Below are 15268 nucleotides of genomic sequence, written 5' to 3' on the forward strand. Positions count from 1 at the left end.
TGTTGTACTGTGGGGACTTGTGTGTTGCTGTGATGCTGGAAGCTATGCCACCGGTATTCGGATACCAGCAGGGTCACCCAAGGAGGACAGGTTTCAGCTGAGCTTCCAGACCAAGACAGACTAGGAAGCAGGACCTGGGAGTCTACTTCTGAGAAGCATTAGCCAGTGAAAACCTTAGGAATAGCAGCGGAACATTGTCTGATATAGTGCTGGAAGATGAGCCCCCCAGGTTGGAAGGCACTCAAAAGATGACTGGGGAAGAGCTGCCTCCTCAAAGTAGAGTCAACCTTAATGACGTGGATGCAGTCAAGCTTTCGGAACCTTCATTTGCTGACGTGGCATGACTCAAAATGAGAAGAAACAGCTGCAAACATCCATTAATAATCGGAACCTGGAATGTACAAAGTATGAATCTAAGAAAATTGGAAATCGTCAAAAATGAAATGGAATGCATAAACATCAATATCCTAGGCATTAGTGAGCTCAAATGGACTGGTATTGGCCATTTTGAATCAGACAATCATATAGTCTACTATGCTGGGAATGACAACTTGAAGAGGAATCGTGTTACATTCGTTGTCAAAAAGAACATTTCAAGATCTATCCTGAAGTACAATGCTGTCAGTGATAGGATAACATCCATACGCCTATAAGGAAGACCGGTTAATATGACTATTATTCAAATATGCACACCAACCACTAGGGCCAAAGATGAAGAAATAGAAGATTTTAATCAGCTGCTGCAGTCTGAAAATGATCGAACATGCAATCAACAAGCATTGATAATTACTGGTGATTGGAATGCGAAAGTTGGAAACAAAGAAGAAGGATCAGTAGTTGGAAAATATGGCCTTGGTGATAGAAACAATGCCGAAGATCGAATGATAGAATTTTGCAAGACCAACGACTTCTTCCTTGCAAATACCTCCTTTCACCAACATAAACGGCAACTATACACATGGACCTCGTCAGATGGAACACACAGAAATCAAATTGACTACATCTGTGGAAAGAGACTATGGAAAAGCTCAATATCATCAGTCAGAACAAGGCCAGAGGCTGGCTGTGGAACAGACCATCAATTGCTCATATGCAAGTTCAAGGTGAAACTGAAGAGAATCAGAGCAAGTCCACAAGAGCCAAAATATGACCTTGAGTATATCCCACCTGAATTTAGAGACCATCTCAAGAAAAGATTTGACGCATTGAACACTAGTGACCGAAGACCAGATGAGTTGTGGAATGACATCAAGGACATCATACATGAAGAAAGCAAGAGGTCATTGAAAAGACAGGAAAGAAAGAAAAGACCAAGATGGATGTCAGAGGAGACACTGAAACGTGCTGTTGAGCATCGAGCAGCTAAAGCAAAAGGAAGAATTGATGAAGTAAAAGAACTGAACAGAAGATTTCAAAGGGCACCTCGAGAAGACAAAGTAAAGTATTATAATGACATGTGCAAAGAGCTGGAGATGGAAAACCAAAAGGGAAGAACACGCTTGGCATTTCTCAAGCTGAAAGAACTGAAGAAAAATTCAAGCCTTGAGTTGCAATAGTGAAGGATTCCATAGGGAAAATATTAAATGACACAGGAAGCATCAAAAGAAGATGGAAGGAATACACAGAGTCATCATACCAAAAAGAATTAGTCAATGTTCAACCATTTCAAGAGGTGGCATATGATCAGGAACCGATGATACTGAAGGAAGAAGTCCAAGCTGCTCTGAAGGCATTGGCGGAAAACAAGGCTCCAGGAATTGATGGAATACCAATTGAGATGTTTCAACAAACAGATGAGGCGCTGGAGGTGCTCACTCGTCCTTGCCAAGAAATATGGAAGACAGCTTCCTGGTCAACTGACTGGAAGAGATCCATATTTATGCCTATTCCCCAGAAAGGTGATCCAACCGAATGTGGAAATTATAGAATAATATCATTAATATCACACGCAAGGAAAATTTGGTGAAGATCATTCAAAAACAGCTACAGCAGTACATCGATAGGGAACTGCCAGAAATTCAGGCATGTTTCAAAAGAGAACGTGGAACCAGGGATATCATTGCTGATGTCAGATAGATCCTGGCTGAAAGCAGAGAATAACAGAAGGATGTTTACCTGTGTTTTATTGACTATGCAAAGACATTCGACTGTGTGGATCATAACAAACTATGGATAACACTGTGAAGAATGGGAATTCCAGAACACTTAACTGTGCTTATGAGAAACCTTTACATAGATCAAGAGACAGTTGTTCAGACAGAACAAGGGGATGCTGATTGCTTTAAAGCCAGGAAAGGTGTGCATCAGGGTTGTATTCTTTCACCATACCTATTTAATCTGTATGCTGAACAAATAATCTGAGAAGCTGGACTATATGAAGAAGAACGGGGCATCAGGATTGGAGGAAGACTTATTAACGACCTGCGTTATGCAGATGACACAACCTTGCTTGCTGAAAGTGAAGAGGACTTGAACCACTTACTAATGAAGATCAAAGACCACAGCCTTCAGTATGGATTGCACCTCAACATAAAGAATACAAAAATCCTCATGATAAATGGAGAAAAGATTGGAGTTGTCAAGGATTTCATTTTACGTGGATCCACAATCAACAGCCATGGAAGCAGCAGTCAAGAAATCAAAAGACGCGTTGCATTGGGCAAATCTGCTGCAGAGGACCTCTTCAAAGTGTTGAAGAGCAAAGATGTCACCCTGAGGACTAAGGTGTGCCTGATCCAAACGATGGTATTTTCAATCACATCATATGCATGTGAAAGCTGGACAATGAATAAGGAAGACTGAAGAAGAGTTGATGCCTTTGAATTGTGGTGTTGGTGAAGAATATTGAATATACCATGGACTGCCAAAAGAACAAACAAATCTGTCTTGGAAGAAGTGCGACCAGAATGCTCCTTAGAGGCAAGGATGGCAAGACTGTGTCTTACATACTTTGGACATGTTGCCAGGAGGGATCGGTTCCTGGAGAAGGACATCATGCTTGGCAGAGTACAGAGTCAGTGGAAAAGAGGAAGACCCTCAACAAGGTGGATTGACACAGTGGCTGCAACAATGAGGTGAAGCATAACAACGATTGTAAGGATGGCGCAGGACCGGGCAGTGTTTCGTTCTGTTGTGCATAGGATCGCTATGAGTCAGAACCGACTCGACAGCACCTAACAACAAACAACAACAACAATGTAAAATTGTATTTATGTACAATTGTAGAAAATGCAAACTAATGCATAAGGACAGAAAGCTGCGGAGAGAGGGTAGGGCTTGATGTGGGGAGGGGGACATGGGTGGGAGGGGCTGGGAGACAGGGATTACAAAGGGCACGAGGAAACTTTAGGGGGTTATCTTTATCTTGGTTTTGATGGTGGTTTCCCTGGTGTTTACATATGTCACAACTTCTCAGATTGTACACTTCACATATGCTGACTTGATTGTATGCCATTTATATTAGTAGTAGGGATGGTATGACTCAAAATGAGAAGGAGCTACAAACATCCATTAATAATTGGAAAGTGTAATGTATGAAGTATGAATCTAGGAAAAGTAGAAGTTGTCAAAAATGAATTGGAATGCATAAACATTGATATTCTAGGCATTAGTGGGCTGAAATGGACTGATATTGGCCATTTCGAATTGTATAATCATATGCTTTACTATGCCTGGGATGACAATGTGAAGAGGAATAGCATTGCGTTCATCATCAAAAAGAACCTTTCAAAATGTATCCTGAAGTATGGTGCTCTTGATGATAAGATAATATTCATACACCTACAAGGAAGACAAGTTAATGCAACTATTATTCAGATTTACACACCAACCATGGAGGCCAAAGATGAAGAAATTGAACATTTTTACTAACTTCTGAAGTCTGAAATTGATCAAACATACAATCAGGATGCACTGATAATTACTGGTGATTGGAAGGCAAGAGTTGGAAACAAAGAAGAAGGGTTGATAGTTGGAAAATATGGCCTTGATGATACAAATGATGCAGACATTGCATGACAGAATTTTGCAAGACCAACTTCTTCATTCCAAATACCTTTTTTCACCAACATAAACAGTGACTATGCACATGGACCTTTGCCAGATGGAATATGCAGGAATCAAATTGACTACATCTGTGGAAAGAGACTATGGAAAAGCTCAATATCATCAGGGCCGACTATTGAACAGACCATCAAAGACTCATATGTAAGTTCAAGCTGAAACTGAAGAATATTAGAACAAGTCAATGAGAGTCAAAGTATGACATTGGGTATATCCTACCTGAATTTAGAGACCTTCTCAAGAAAAGACTGGACAGGACACATTGAGCACTAATGACTGAAGACCAGATGAATTGTGGAATGACATCAAGGATATCATACACGAAGAAAGCAAGAGGTCATTAAAAAGACAGGAAAGAAAGAAAAGACCTAACTGGGTGTCAGAGGAGACTCAGAAAGTTGCTCTTGAACATCAAGTAGCTAAAGCAAAAGGAAGAAATGATGAAGTACAAGAACTGAACAGAAGATTTAAAAGGCGGCTTGAGAAGACAAAGTAAAGTATTGTAATGACGTGTGCAAAGAACTGGAGAGAGAAAACCAAAAGGGAAGAACATTTCTCAAGCTGAAAGAACTGAAGAAAAAAGTTGAGCCTCGAGTTCCAATACTGAAGGGTTCTACAGGGAAAATATTAAATGATGCAGAAAGCATCAAAACAAGATGGAAGGGCTGTACAGAGTCACTGTACCAAAAAGAATAGGTCGCTGTTCAACCATTTCAGGAGGTAACATATTATCAGGCATGGATGGTACTGAAGAAAGAAGTCCAAGCTGCACTGAAGGCATTGGTAAAAAAACAAGGCTCCAGGAGTTGATGGAATACCAAATGAGAGGTTTCAACAAACGGATGCAGTGCTGGAAGTACTCTCTTGTCTATGCCAAGAAATTTAGAAGACAGTTACCTGGCCAATCGACAGGAAGAGATTCATATTTATGCCTATTCCAAAGAAAGGTGATCCACCGAATGTGGAAATTATCAAGCAATATCATTAATACCACACACAAGCAAAATTTTGCGGAAGATCATTCAAAAGCAGCTGTAGCAATATATCACCAGGTAATTGCCAAGAATTCAAGCCGGATTTAGATGAGGACCTAGAACCAGGGAGCTGATGTCAAATGGATCCTGGCTAAAAACAGAGAATACCAGAAAGATATTTACGTGTGTTTTATTGACTATGCAAAGGCAATAGACTGTGTGGATCATAACAAACTGTAGGTAGCATTGCAAAGAACAGGAATTCCGGAACACTTAATTGTGCTCGTGAGGAAGCTGTACATAGATCAAGAGGCAGTCATTGGAACACAGCAAGGGGATACTGAGTGGTTTTAAGACAGAAAAGGTGTGCATCACGGTTGTATCCTTCCAACATACCTATTCAATCTGTATGCTGAGCAAATAATCTGCAAAGCTGGACTCTGTGAAAAAGAACGCTACATCAGGATTGCAGGAAGACCCATTAACATCCTGCGATATACAGATGACACAACCTTGCTTGCTGAAAGTGAAGAGGACTTGAAACACTGCTGAAGATCAAAGACCACAGCCTTCAGAATGGATTACACCTCAACAAAAAGAAAACAAAAATCCTCACAACTGGATAAATAAGTAACAGTACGATAAATGAAGAAAAGATTGAAGCTGTCAAAGATTTCATTTTACTTGGACCCACAATCAATACCCATGGAAGCAGCAGTCAAGAAATCAAAAGACACATTGCATTGGGCAAATCTGCTGCAACAGCCTAAAGCCAAAACCAGTTGCCATCAGGTCAATTCCAACTCACAGTGACCCTATAAGACAAAGTAGAACTGCCCCACACCGTTTCCAAGGAGGGCCTGGTGGATTTGAACTGCTGACCTTTTGGTTAGCAGCCATAGCTCTTAACCACTACGTCATCACAGTTTCCTCTGCTGCAAAAGACCTCTTTAAAGTGTTAAAAAGCAAAGATGTCACCTTGAAGACTAAGGTGCACCTGACCCAAGCCATGATATTTTCAGTCACCTCATGTGCATGCAGAAGCTAGAGGATGAATAAGACCAAAGAGAAACTGATGACTTTGAATTGACGTGTTGGCAAAGAATACTGAATATACCATGGGCTGCCAAAAGGAACAAACAAGTCTGTCTTGGAAGAAGTACAAACAGAATGCTCCTTGGAAGCAAGGATGGTGAGGCTTCGTCTCACAAACTTTGGACATGTTATCGTAAGGGATCAGTCCTTTGACAAGGACATGATGCTTGGTAGAGGATCAGCGAAAAAAAGGAACACTCTTAAAAAGATGGATTGACACAGTGGCTGCAACAATGGTCTCCAGCATGACAATGATAATGAGGATGGCACAGGACCAAGCAGTGTTTCATTCTCTTGTACATTGGGTCGCTATGAGTCAGAAATGACATGACAGCACCTAACAACAATAACAAAGAAGAGCTGCCCTAAGTACCACAAACTGGGTCGCTTCTAAGGACAGCAATTTATTGTCCCACAGCTCTGCAGTCAAGAATTCTGAAATCAGGGTGTCAGCCATGTTGATTCCTTCTGAGGCTTTAAAGGAGAATCTGTTCCATCCCTCTCTCCCAGCTTCTGGTGGTGGTCTTTGTACATCCTTGGCTTGAAGATGCATCACTCAGATCTCTGCCTCCATCGTTACATATCATCTTCCCTCTGAGTGCATGTCTATGTCTCTTCTCTTTTATAAGAATACTGCTCATATACGATTAGGACTCACCCCTTTGAATCATGATGTTCACAACGAAAGTTGAATATACAATGGACTGCCAAAAGAATGAACAAATCTGTCTTCAAAGAAGTATAGCCAGAATGCTCCTCAGAAGCAAGGATGGTGAGACTTCATCTTACATACTTCGGACATGTTATTAGGAGGAACCAGGCCCTGAAAAGAACGTAATGCTTGGTAGAATAGAGAGGGTCAGCGAAAAAAAGGAACACCCTTAACAAGATGGATTGGCCCAGTGGCCACAACAACAGGGTCAAGCATAACAACAATCATGAGGGTGGCACATGACCAGTTAGTGTTTCATTCTGTTGTACATAGGGTCACTGTGAGTAAGAACCAACGACGACAACTCCAGTATGTGTTCATATTAACTTGATTACATCTTCAAAGGCCCTATTTCCAAGCAAGGTCACATTCACAGTACTAGAGGTTAAGACTGCAACATATCTTTTGGGGGAATACAATCAATCCATAATACCAATTTACCCATTAAAACCGTTAAACATTAGTTAACTAGTTAATATTAGTACAAGTTCTACAATTTTATTCTAGTCTCTCAAAACACGGTTTTGTCACAGCTGTGTGAAAATTGCATACATGGGCTGCAGAGACTGGCTGAAGGTGAGTAGGAGGTTGAAGACAGCAGCTTTCAATCTACCCGGGCCAAGACCCAGAGTCGCACTTCTCATGCAACATCACAGCTCAGTCCACAAACATGCACCTAAGCATCGGAAACAAATGCTTCACAAAACAACCTTTGTCCTTACTGTAGTCACATTTTCACTCCGATTCAATTTTATTCTCTTTCTTTTTAATTTTCCTCTCTCCTTTTTAATGCTGATTACACCTTTCTTAGAAGCAAGGATGGCAAGACTAAATCTCACATACTTTGGATATGTTATCAGGAGGGACCAGTCCCTGGAGAAGGACATCATGCCTGGTAAAGTAGAGGGTCAGGAAAAAAGAGGAAGACCCTCAATGAGACGGATCAACACAGTGGCTGCAACAATGGGCTCAAACATAGCAAGGATCATGAGGATGGCGCAGAAACGGGCAGTGTTTCGTTCTGTTGTACATAGGGTCACTATTACTCGGAATGCACTAGACAGCAACCGACAACAACAACAATACACAACCCTGTATACATTTCATAACCTACTAAATAAGACCTGATCTTCAGTTTGAAAAAATTCTGGGTTTAAACCGTACAAAGATAACGAAACAAATTAAAAAATGCCAAGCCAAACTGCAATTTTGGCAGGACAGGGTCCTGGTTTTTTAACTGAGGCCTATCATTTAACAGAAATCCCAGAATACTTGCAAAAGTAGCCACACGCCTCAAAAGAGATGAACCTGTGTGAGTTTCCTAGGACTGTCATTGCAAAGAACCACAAACTGGGTATATTAAGTTAACAAAAGTTTATTCTCTCACAGTTCTGGAGAGTAGAACCTGGAATCAAAGTGTTGGCAGGGTCATAGTCTCTCTGAAGACTCTAAGGAAGAAACTTTCCTTGCTCATGGTCTTTGGTGTTCCTTGACTTACAGATGCACCACTCCAAACTCTCCCCCTCCCCCATCTATACATGCCATTCTCCCTGTGTGTCTGTCCCTTCTCCTCTTCTGTCTCCTGTCTCTTCTTATAAAGACACCGATCATGTTGGATTAGGGCCCACCTTATGAGGCCACCTAATTGACAGACTTGAATTATGGTGTGGGAGAAGAATATTGAATATACCATGAACTGCCAGAAGAACAAACAAATCTGTCTTGGAAGAAGTACAGCCAGAATTCTCCTCAGAAACCAGGATGGTGAGACTTCATCTCACATACTTTGGACATGTCGTCAGGAAGGACCAGTTCCTGGAGAAGGACATGATGCTTATTAAAGTAGAGGGTCAGCAAAAAGATGAAGACCCTCAACAAGATGGATTGACACAGTGGCTGTGACAGATATACGGATAGATATATACATATATCTGTCTTTTGCCTTGAATCTTTGGGAAAACAGCTTGAGAGGTTTTTCTCCTGAGCCCTGAGGAGTTACCTTTGCCTTAGTTTTCTACCCCAGAGATTTTGTTGCTTTCGTGGATGTTGATCCATATATCCTGGTAAGCTGTAAACAACTCGATGGCTTGATGCTTTTGTCAGCAGCTGGGCTGCAGCCTGCCCTGTGATTGCTCAATATACTCTGCGAATGAAGTGACTATAGCCTGCTATGCAAATGAAGTGCATGTTGTCTACTGAGAGGGGATTGGTCAGTTTGTGGCCTTGGTAGGAGGTCCATGCCTTGAAATTGACAAGAGTCTGTTCATATATGCAACCAACGCCGCTGAGGTTTCAGAAGGAAGCAAAAAGCAGGAAAGGTGAAAAGCAAAAGAGAAGAAATAGAGAGAAGAAGCAGAGAGAGAAGAAGCAAAGAATCTCCTAAAAGACTGTAACATGGGTCAAGGTCTATGACACTGAAGACAGCAAGAGGCCCAGAAAGGGCCCTGGGGCAGAGTCAGTGGTGAAGACAGAAACCTGCTGCTAGGAAAGCAGCTAACAGACAGCTGAACAAAGCTGCTACACCGGCTATGTGCTGGGTCAGTTAGCAGTGGAGAGGCTGGCAGCAGGGAGGTCAAAGGCAGAGAGGCCTGCATGTCTGACACGGGGGATGCAGAACCAAGAGGCCTGTGCTGAGGAGGCTGAGAGGAGCCTGCACATCTGAGAGGGGGTGTACATGGCAGAGAGAAGCACCTGCTTGCTTGCACGGCCAAGAGAAGCTGAGAAAGCTGTCCTGCACTGAAGAAGGGGGGGATGTGCTCTCCTCCTCGGGGAAGCCTTCGGACCTCGCCTACATGCTTCCTGATCCTGGTCCCCAGTTGCAGCCTGTTGATCCTGATTCCGAGCTGTCCCCAGTCCTTCCTTAATAAACCATTTAACTGTAAGTATGGTATGTGAGTTCTGTGTGGGCACTGCAACAAATTATTGAACCCAGCAAAGAAGTAGAGTGCTTTGGTAAGGGTGGCTGATGTCAGAATTGGTAAAAATGTTGGAGAGTGGAGATATGTCTGACCTCCACCTCACAGAGATCAGCTTTGGGCTCATTCTGGTTCTTATCCCTAAGATACGTAAAATCACATTGGTCGTATATTTTTATATATCTTTATAGACAGAACCAAACTTGCATAAAACTCTATATGATTCACCATATTTTATATTTCATAGCTGTATCTATATAATAGATGATAGCTATAAAATGATTATATGTGTATCTGAACCACCCTGGGCCTGACCCCAGGATACAGTGAGCAGCACTGAACTCTGAGCCAGTTCCGGAAGTCGCAGGCCCCACCCTTGGGTGGAGGGTGAGCTATCATTCAATAACTGGGAGCTGCTTGGAGGCATAAATGAGAGAGCGATAAAGGGGGTTAGAGCCCTTTGACTGGGCTCAGTCTCACAGAGTCCTGAAACGTCCTTCTCCTTGTCGTCAAAAGACTCACAGCTTGGTCTTGCCAGAAGCAAAACTCCAGGCCTGATTTCGACAGGCCAAAAGCAGCAGTCACCCTGATTTTCAGGAATACTGCTCTTTCACTTGCCCGTCAGATGATGGCTAGAAAGTCTCATGTTAAACAACATCTGTGGAGTATCTGTCATGTCCTGAGGACTGGGCTAGACACTGTGGACCAGGAAGGATGGAGACTCATCAGGGAGACAGAGAGGCAGATGACCCAGTGTGGGGGAAGGTAGCAATGAGGTGACCCTCTGCCAGCTGTTCTAGAATTTCTGAGGAGTGACAGGGCAGAAATGGGACCCACCTGCTTCACTGCCGCTACCGAAAACCACGGACAGCAGGTGCCTCTGGGCAACCTCGTGCTGAATCCCCTCTTCCGGCCTGAGTCTGTGGACAGCGACACTCCAAGTTCATGAAAGTTCAATGGGGACATTCTGCAAAGTCTTGGGCTTCCTTTGGATTCCTCTACTCTCCCCAGAGGGAGCCAGGTGGCAAGTGGCTAATGTGCTTGGCTGCTAAACAAAAATTTCGTGGTTCAAACTCACCAGTCTCGCTGCAGAGCGAAGATGTGGCAGTCTGCTTCTGTAGAGATTACAGCTTTGGGAACCCTATGGGCAGTTCTACTCTGTTCTATAGTATCACTAGGAGTCAGAAATGTGTCGACAGCAGTGGGTACTCTCCCCAGCCCTGGCGTCCCTGCACGGCACAGTTAACGTGCTTGGCTGCTCACCAAAAGGTTAGAGATCTGAGTCTACCCAGAAGTACTTCAGATGAAATGTCTGGTGATCTACTTCCCAAAGGTCACAACCATTGAAAGCCTTGTGGAGCCCAGTTCTACTCCGACACACATGGGGTCGACTGCACAGTGCTTGGTTACGGCTTTCCTCCCAGGCCCCAGGCTCCGTCTGCCACCACCATGAAAACGTTTAGCTCCCGCTTCTCCCCAGGGGTGCTCTAGGGCCCAACATGGAGATGCATTCCCAGCCCCAGCCCCACCCTCTTATAAGCACCCAGATTACCCTGCCCCCAGTGCACCTGCTTTCACTGATGGGAGGCCGCTTGCAGAGGGAGCATAGGAGCCAAAACGCTAGCAGCAAAACGCAACATTTGTCCTTTGCTTAGAAAGTAAAAGCCAGTTGCTATCGAGTCAACCCCCCGCTTGATAACCATTTGCACTATCCAGGTACTCCATTAGAAAAGCACTTTGCAACTTATCATTAACTTTATATGGAAAGGGAAGAAGCCCTGAATAAGTAAAGCACCATTGAAGAAAAAAACAAAGTAGGAGGACTCACACTACCTGACTTCAGAACCTTCTGTAAAGCTATGGTAGTCAAAAGAGCCTGGTACCCGTACAACGACAAATGCATTGACCAACAGAACAGAATTGACAACCCAGATGTGAATCCATTCACCTATGCTTACCTGATCTTTAGCAAGGGCTCCAAGTCCATCAAATGGGCAAAAGACAGTATTTTTTAAAAAACGGTGCTGGCAAAACTGGATGTCCATCTGCAAAAACATGAAACAGGACCCATACCTCACACCATATACAAAAACTAATTCAAAATGGATCGAAGACCTAAATGTAAAGCCAAAAACAATGAAATTCATACAAGAAAAAATAGGATCAATGCTAGAGCCCCTAATACACAGCATTAACAGTATACAAACCGCAACCCACAACTCTCAAGCTCCAGAGGATAAGCTAGATAACTGGGATCTTCTAAAAATTAAAAACTTATGCTCATCAAAAGACTTCACCAAAAGAGTAAAAAGAGAACCTTCTGACCAGGAAGAAAAATTTGGCTCTTACAAGTAAGACAAAAGTCTAACCTCTAAAATATGCAAGAAAAACCAATGCCTCTACAACAGAAAGACAAATAACCCAATTAAAAAATGAGCAAAGGTAACAAACTTCTCCAAAGAAGACGTTCAAGCGCCCAACAGACACATGAGGAAACGGTCACAATCTCTAGCCATTAGAGAAATGCAAATCAAAACCACAACGAGATACCATCTCACCCTGGCATTACTGGCACGAACCAATAAAACAGGAAATAACAAATGATGTAGAGGCTGCGGGGAGATCGGAACTCTTATGTACTGCTGGTGGGAATGCAAAATGATAGAACCATTTTGGAAAATGATATGGCGCTTCTTAGAAAGCTAGAAATAGAAATACCATATGATCCAGCAATCTCACTCCTGGGAATATATCCTAGAGACTTAAGAGTTATCACACAAATAGACACGTGCACACCGATGTTCATTGCAGCATCGTTCACAATAGCAAAAAGATGGAAACAACCTAGATGCCCGTCAACAGATGAATGGATAAACAAACTGTGGTACATACACACAATGGAGTAGTATGCAACGATAAAGAATAACAATGAATCTGTGAAGCAGCTCTTTACATGGATAAGTCTGGAGGACGTTGTGCTGACTGAAATAAGTCAATCAGAAAAGGACAAATATTGCATGAGACCACTACTGTAAAAACTCATGAAAAGGTTTACATACAAAAAGAAACGATATTTGATGTTTAAGAGGGAGAGTGCGGTGGGGATGGAAAAACACTTAATAGGCAATAGATAAGTGAAAACTTCGGTGAAGGGTAAGACAGTACACAATACCGGGGAAGCCAGCACAACCTGTACAAGGCAAGGTCATGGTGGCTCCATAGACACATCCAAACTCCCTGAGGGACCGAATTGCTGAGCTGAGGACTGTGGGGACCATGGTCTCGGGGAATATCTAGCTCAATTGGCATAACATAGTTTATAAAGAATGTGTTCTACATTCTACTTTGCTGAGGAGCAGCTGGGGTCTTAAAACACTGTGAGTGCCCATCTAGGATACTCCACTGGCCTCACCCCTTCAGGAGCAAGGAAGAATGAAGAAAACTAAAGATACAACGGCAAGATTAGTCCAAAGAACTAATGGACCACACCTACCACGTCCTCCACCAGACCGAGTCCAGTACAAGCAGATGGCCCCTGGCTACCACCACTGACTGCTCTGACAGGGATCACAATAGAGGGTCCCATATAGAGCTGGAGAAAAATGTAGAACAAAATTCTAACTCAAAAAGGAAGACCAGACTTGCTGGCATGACAGAGACTGGAGAAACTCTGAGAGTATGGCCCCCAGATACCCTTTCAGCTCAGTAATAAGGTCACTCCTGAGGTTCACCCTTCAGCCAAAGATTGAACAGGCCCATGGAACAAAACATGACCAAAGGGGCACATCAGCCCTGGGGCAGAAGGGAACAGGAAAGCTGGTAATAGGAAACCCAGGGTTGAGAAAGGAGAGTATTGACATGTGGGGTTATTAACCAATGCCGTAGAACAATGTGTGTACTACCTGTTTCATGACAAACTAGTTTGTTCTGTAAACCTTCATCTAAAGTACAATTAAAAAAAAAGAAAAGTACTTTTCTTCAAAATGAATGCAGACATAAACCATGGACACGTGTTGCTGGAAGACGTAGGCATTGCTTTTTGTCTTATTCCATTTCCAGCAGGAAATTAGAAACCTAAAAGATCAGCAATTCAAATCCACAAAGCACTCCTTGGAAGCCCTTTGGGGCAATTCTACTTTGTCCCCTAAGGTTGCTATAATTCATAATCCACTCAAAGGCAGTGGGTTCGGTTTTGTGGCCTCTGAAATTTTGAAATAATATTGACAACCCCACCTCCATGGGCTATTACAGGAATTTGGTGGAAGGCGACTATCATCTATTTAAATCACTTCCCATAGATATGACCTTGTGGTGGGTGGCCTCCTGTCCAATCAGTGCCAGAAGCCCACTACTGAGACTCCTCTCCTCTCTGTCCTTCTATTGCCTCTTTAGACCTCTGCTTTAGGACTTGCCTTGATGACTTGGTGCTGTCCTTCAGGAGTCGCTGTGTCTGTGTCCTGTGCTCTACAGAGTACTCCTTGAGGTCAAGGGCCATCTTCTTCAAGCTTGCGCCCTTCTCCCATAGTTCCTGTGCTGCACTCACACAAAGAAACCCACAGGACAGGCTAGTTGGGTTGGGCTGATTCCATCATTGGGTATTCTGAATGCTTCACGGGTGAGGCCAGTGTGTGTATTGGTAAGTGGTGCATGTCCACTAAGACCCTGAGGAACATTTAGTGAGGAACTCTGGATCCAACCTGGGGACCTAATCCTTAATAACGGTCTAAGACAGCTTCATGGTGGGCAGTCAAACAGTTACTAGATATTTGACAAAGGTCCAATGGCAGTACTGATTCATCAGTAGTGACAAATGTGCCACAGTAATTTGTTAAGTGTTGGGGAAAACTAAGTGCAGGGATACAGAAATTCTCTGGGCTAGTTTTCCAACTTTGGCTTTGCTGTAATTCTAAAACTATTATAAAATAAAAAGTTTCTTAAACAGCAATTCCACTCCTAGGTATATATCCCAAAGACTTGAAAGTGGGGTCTTGAACAAATACTTGTACACCAATGTTCATTGCAATATTGTTCACAGTAGCTCAAAGGTGGAAATAGCCCAAGTATCCATCAACAGATAAACAAAATGATGTATATGTGTAAAATGGAATATTATTCAGCCCTAAAGAGAAATGAAGTTCTGATACATGCTACAATATGAATGAGCCTTGAAAATACTATGCTAAGTGAAATAAGTCAGACACAAAAGGACAAATATTATATGATCCCACTTGTATGAGGTGACTAGAATGGGCAAAGGCATGACACAAGAGTCTTTGGTGGTTGCCAGGGACTGGGGATTGGCAGGAGGGGAGGATGGGGAGCTTGTGGAATTCTGAATTTCTGTTTGGGGTGATGAATAATGTTTGGAAATGGTTGGTGGTGATAGTTGTACAAGATAGTGAATATAATTGATGTCACTGAATTGTATACTCAAAAATGGTTAAAATGGCAAATTTTGTTACGTGTATTTTACCGCAATAAAATTTTTTTAAGTTTATTTTTTTAAAAAA

The sequence above is a fragment of the Loxodonta africana genome, chromosome 6 (assembly GCF_030014295.1).
Source record: "Loxodonta africana isolate mLoxAfr1 chromosome 6, mLoxAfr1.hap2, whole genome shotgun sequence".
NCBI lineage: Eukaryota > Metazoa > Chordata > Mammalia > Proboscidea > Elephantidae > Loxodonta > Loxodonta africana.